We start from the raw sequence: 5898 nt of genomic DNA on the forward strand, positions 1-5898 counted from the left end.
CTTCTGGAAAGTTCAGGCAAAATGGTAAGCTTACTGGGAAGAGGGCTATTGGTTCTGAGGTGGTAGGAAGACTAGGCAATTTTTAAACACATTTTTTATTATAAACATTTCCAAAGGTACACACAAGTAGAGAGAATGAACCCCCATATACCTGTCTCCAAGATTCAATAGTTAACATTTTGCCACACTGGAAACCAATTTTTAGAAAATTGTCACTTTTAGCAAAACTTTGCTATACAACATTTTCCTGCTTCCCCCACATTTTGTAGGTTGCTGAGACTGTAATCTGTTGTGAAGCATGTATACATCTGCTAATACATGGTAGATGTTTCTTTTTCTTCTCAGTAACCTTCTATTTAAAACAAACGTGTCTTTTTGCCTTCCCCTTACCTGAAGGCCCTACTATTATTTTACCGAAACCAGGTCTATCGTGGGATCCCTCAGTTACCTTCGTGATGTCAGCAGTTACCTTATTTTTGTTGTCTTCTTTTCTGTCTCAGAGGATGGGTTTTCTTCTCCTTCAGAAGGCCAGATTCTTATTTCTGTCACTGATTTTAAGTCCCCACCTCAGCAGCCTTTCGCTGTCAGTTCTCTCTCACGTAATCCCTGCTCACTTCTTCTCTGCATAAATGCACACTCTGTCTTTGGCCTAAAATAACATTTTTTCACTCCAACTAGTGCTTTAAACTGACATCAGATTACTTTTCTGCTACTTTGAAATATCAGTAAACTTTGAATACCTGAATAATAGAGCTGCACAGAATCTTGCCATGATACCTTGGCATGAATTCTCGTGGGACATGATGATTGCGGTATTGTGACTGCAACCCAAGAATGTTGAGGTGTCCTCTGTGCTTTCACGTTCTTGGGCTACAGTGCAAGGCTAAGAGATTCTATCCTTTTAGAAAAACATTACAGGTGATATGTCTTGGAAATAATGCATAAGTGAAGCCAGAAGTGGATTGGCATACGGGGAGAATTAAGAGAGGTTAGGGTTCCAAGTAGCATCATGAGAAAAAAGCTTGCGAATTTAAGTGGAGAAAGGGAAGTCTTCCCTGTGACTATTGGCAATGACACTAGATTCTTCCCTCTGTAGTCATTGCAGGACCCACCATATTTTAAAGGTTTAAATTATGCAATTATTGATCATTGAACAAGTAAAAACACTTAGTCTACCTAGAGAACTTGAGAGGCAGAAATATGAGGGGAATGAAATGTGCAGGGAGGCTGAAACATGCATATGTGTGACTCTGGATCTAGAATAAGAAATAGTCTTCCCTGAGGAAAAGGTAGTTGGCCCATTTGTTTAGAAAATTCTTCAGCAAAGTACTAGAATAGCCTTGTTTTCTGGAATAATCCTGACCTCATCAAGCCAAGAGAAATGAATTAATAGCTGTTTTCCATTCCTAGCATATATTATTGTAATTTTTGAGCGTCTGTTACAGATAAATGGTGACCGTAAGTTTGGGGAGACGTAAAACGGTTCACTTGGTAGCCTGCCAGTGGTGCATTAGAAACATTTGCGTTGGTTAGCCAGCCCTGAAGAGAAGGAACATTTTTATTGGCAGATCCCACAATGGTTCTTCTCTTCCTTATGCTGTGGTTTTGTTAACCATTACTTTTTTATTCCACTTTTATGTTAGCCTTTTTCCCTTAAGAAAGAAAGGATAAAAGGAAGCAGGGGAAAAATAATAAAATGACAACTGTAATAACTGTAATAAATTTAAAGTATCAGTTGAGGTCATGAGGTTTACTATTAAGAATTCTAGATGAGCTAGTTCGTTCGACACTGCCCTGCATTCAGACTCCTCCCGCAGTCCCACCCTGCATCAGCATTCAGAATACATTTTACAAGATCCATTTTTTATTTTCAATAGAATGTTTACTGAGCTGTGAATTTGACTGCCCTGACAACGGGTTTGTTCAGGGAGGGGTGGCAGAGCTCTTTGGTTGCATTGAGAGTTTAGAGCTATTCAGTAGGTAGCCTCCTATGTGCAGGCAGTTCATTGTAAGTCATTCAAAGAATGAAACCAACGAGTAGAAGTTAAACAAATCGCTATACTCATTGGGAGCTTAAAAAATAAATAAATATGATTTAGAAGTTGACGTCGACACAAGTGAAAAATGAAAAATATTAGAATCTGCTGAACTGACTAGACTGGAAACAAGTAAAGCTGGCAGAAGAATCCAACTATCTCTGTTATATACTCATGAGATGCCTTCTGGCCGAAAAAAGGTCTCCCACAAACAGAGAATAAATTTTCATATGTACCTAAGAGGAGTCCAGTACTAAATTCTGACATTTTAAACATTATTGACTGTTAGGAGAGAAAAGTAGAGAACAATTGCAATTAAGAGAGCTGTTAACAAGCCGGGCGCAGTGGCTCACACCAGTAATCCCAGCACTTTGGGAGGCCAAGGAGGGTGGATCACCTGAGGTCAGGAGTTCGAGACCAGCCTGGCCGACATGGCAAAAACCCGTCTCTAGTAAAAATATAAAAAATTGGCTGGACGCGATGACTCACGCCTGCAATCCCAGCAGTTTAGGAGGCCAAGGCCGGTGGATCACAAGGTCAGGAGTTTGAGACCAGCCTGGCCAACGTGTACTAAAAGTACAAAAATGAGCCAGGTATGGTGGCGCACACTGTAATCCCAGCTACTCAGGAGGCTGAGGCAGGAGAATCACTTGAACCCAGGAGGCGGAGGTTGCAGTGAGCCGAGATCATGCCACTCTACTCCAGCCTGGGCAACAAGAGTGAAACTCTGTCTCAAAAAAAAAAAATTGTGGGGTTGCTGACATTAAAAAAAAGAAAAATCTCATTAGGGATTTATGACATAGTGTTTCAAATTAACCACGAAATTGTAAATAGTTATCCAAATTATATCCTAGTAACAATTTAGGGGGGGAAAATAAAAATGAAAATGCATTCTGAGTTACGTAAGAGTATGTTTACTCTTCACAAAGTCATATTTATTTATACTTCCACAAAAGCCATTTTTTTTTAAGTCTGTACACATATGATAAAAGACTTTCAGTGGACTTGGAAGCATTTTTCACAATGGGCTGGAATACTGAGGTTGAATGTTATGTAGGAAACCCACATAAATTAATATAAAATTATTTTACACTTGAAAAAGAAGACAAAATATGTTGTACAGTATAGCTATAAACAAATAGCATTGGTGGGTCTGGGACTAGTTAAAATTATAAAGCAAAGTTTATATCTACAATCAGCTATCCCTTGAGACTCCTCCTCAGTTTTGCTTAACTGTCTCATTCTGCTCCCCTTTTTTTCTGCCCTGATATTCAGTGCTCTTATACAGCACACCCTATAGACATTTATTTACTTTCTTGTGACCTGAATTGGAATAAATTACAAATAACCCTAAATGTTCTTTGACTTTCTCCTTCTCTAAATTTTAAACTTATTTTTAAATAACTTCCAAATAGGAGAAACCACGTTTAAAAAAAAAAAAATCCATGCTTTCTAATCATATTTTTATGTAAAAAGCCTCAAGTGGCTGGAATAAGGTCTAGCAAATAAAGAACTAAACTTTTCAGGTAAAAGTCCCCAAAGTCCCTCTTGTTTTCAACTTTCAAAATTCTTTCTCTGTCTCTATCAATATGTGGTTCACATGTAAAAATGTGCTTACCTGTGCAGGGATGAAATTAAGACTGCCTGTCATCTACTCCTCACAAGAGTAAGGGAGTGAGATTATTATCCTACTTTTTCCTTATCTTTTCTTTTTTTCTCTGCTGGAGGTATAGGATCAACCCTGATCCCTTTTGTTAAATATAAATGAATCATTTAAAAGGTTAATTATTGCAGGTAGGTAACCTGATGCCTTAACCTAATTGCAATAACCATTTGAAGAAAATCTGATATATAATTTACCAGTATGGCAGGTGTTTTTGGTTTTGTTTGGATTTTTGATGTTTTTTTGTTTGTTTTTTAATTTTCCTTTCAGGACCATCTTTTTCACTGTCCTCCAGAGGGTACCCTATAGGTAGCTACTCACTCTGCAAATAGGTAAAACTCCCCTCAAGCTATGGATCTCAAAGATAGTAACGTAACCATTTAATCATCAGCTTTTCTTTCAGAAGTTACTGAATGAAAGAGCATTAGAAGATGCTCTGTGTAGCAAAGGATGTGCTTACATTTTGAGCCAGTTTGCTTACCCACGAAACAGGCATAATAATACTTAGCCCCATCTCATGAAGTTGTTGTGAGGATCAAATGGATTTAAAAAAAAACACGTTTATGTTGGTAAAGCTGAATGCTTGCAAAGCATGATATTTACAACTGAGAATCCAATCTGTACTTTTGTATTTGTACCTGGAGAAATCACTTAACTTTTCAAGTTTACAGTTTTCTCACTCAGATTTGAAAGGGTTTCCTAAATCTCTGAGATCCCCCATCGATTTAAAAATTGTGTACTTCTTTGGCCAGATGACCTCCTGAGGTCCCCTGATTCTGTAGTCGTAAATGTCCTCTGTAAATCAGGGAAGTAACTCATATACAAATAGTATACTGAGGAGAAGCTGGAGGCCAGATGTCATGATTCCTGGCTGAGGACTAGGCTACATGTTCACTGAGTGAGACTGCCCAAGGCTTACCAGAGATGAGATGCTACAGAATGAGAGTGGAATTGTAATGTTAGAGCAGTGGGGAATCTGCAGTTCCAACCCAGTCAGCATGGAGAAATCCTTGTTAACTTCAGTTATCTAGCTGAGATAACAAAAAAGATAGGTTTTAGGAGCGAGGACCATGCTCTAATATCAGGCCTACTCTAGACCCAGGCTAAGACTAGTAAAATGAGGCCCCAATTAAGTCTTTTTTTTTTTTTTTTTTTTTTTTTTGAGACAGAGTTTCGCTCTGTCGCCCAGGCTGGAGTGCAGTGGCCGGATCTCAGCTCACTGCAAACTCCGCCTCCCAGGTTTACGCCATTCTCCTGCCTCAGCCTCCCGAGTAGCTGGGACTACAGGCGCCCGCCACCTCGCCCGGCTAGTTTTTTATATTTTTAGTAGAGACGGGGTTTCACTGTGTTAGCCAGGATGGTTTCGATCTCCTGACCTCGTGATCCGCCCGTCTCGGCCTCCCAAAGTGCTGGGATTACAGGCTTGAGCCATAGCGCCCGGCCCCCAATTAAGTCTTATAGGGTAGACCAAATTTGGACGGTGAGTCTCACTGAGATAGAGAAGCCAGGGAAATATCCTGAGCTCTCAGCAGATCCGGCTATCAAAGGTTAAATCCAAATCTATACAAGTGCAAGGAGTAAACTATTAACTGACTTATATGTACCAGAATAAAAATCACTGCTCCTCAGAAGAAATTAACAGAACCATATTTGCAGTAGATCCCGTGTTGAACTTTTAAAAATTACCAGACATGCAAAGCATCAGGAACACGTGATCTGTAGAGCAGAAAAGGAGCGTGCGGTAGAAATCACCTCTGAGGAGTCCTATGTGGTTTAACAGAAAAAAAAAAAACAACTATATTCACCCTTATAAATATACATCAAAGAATTAGAGAAAAATGTCATGTTGGTGATGGATAGATAGGAAATCTCAACAGAGAAAGGAAAACTATTTTAAAATGGAAATTTGACATAGTAAGAACTTGTCTCCACAAACATTTTTTTAAATATCAGCCAGGTGTGGTGGTGCACACCTGTAGTCCCAACTACTTGGGAGGGTGAGGTGAGAAGATCGCTTGAGCCCGGGAGATCGAGGCTGCAGTGAGCTATGATTGTGCCAGTGTACTCCAGCCCGGGCACCAAAATGAGACCCTATCTCAAAAAAGTAATAATCGTAAAATGAAAATGGAAATTTGATAATTGAAATAGAAATGAAAAATTTATTGGAGAGTCTTTTTTTTTTTTTTTTTTTTTTTTTTT

General features: G+C 39.1%; 1 protein-coding gene across 4 annotated transcripts in view; it reads left to right on the top strand.

The window, feature by feature from the left end:
• The window catches only part of ERC1 (ELKS/RAB6-interacting/CAST family member 1), a 545652-nt gene that overhangs the window by 313368 nt on the left and 226386 nt on the right, over positions 1-5898 (top strand). The window lies entirely within an intron of this gene.

This window comes from Piliocolobus tephrosceles, chromosome 10 (genome assembly GCF_002776525.5).
Source record: "Piliocolobus tephrosceles isolate RC106 chromosome 10, ASM277652v3, whole genome shotgun sequence".
Lineage (NCBI taxonomy): Eukaryota > Metazoa > Chordata > Mammalia > Primates > Cercopithecidae > Piliocolobus > Piliocolobus tephrosceles.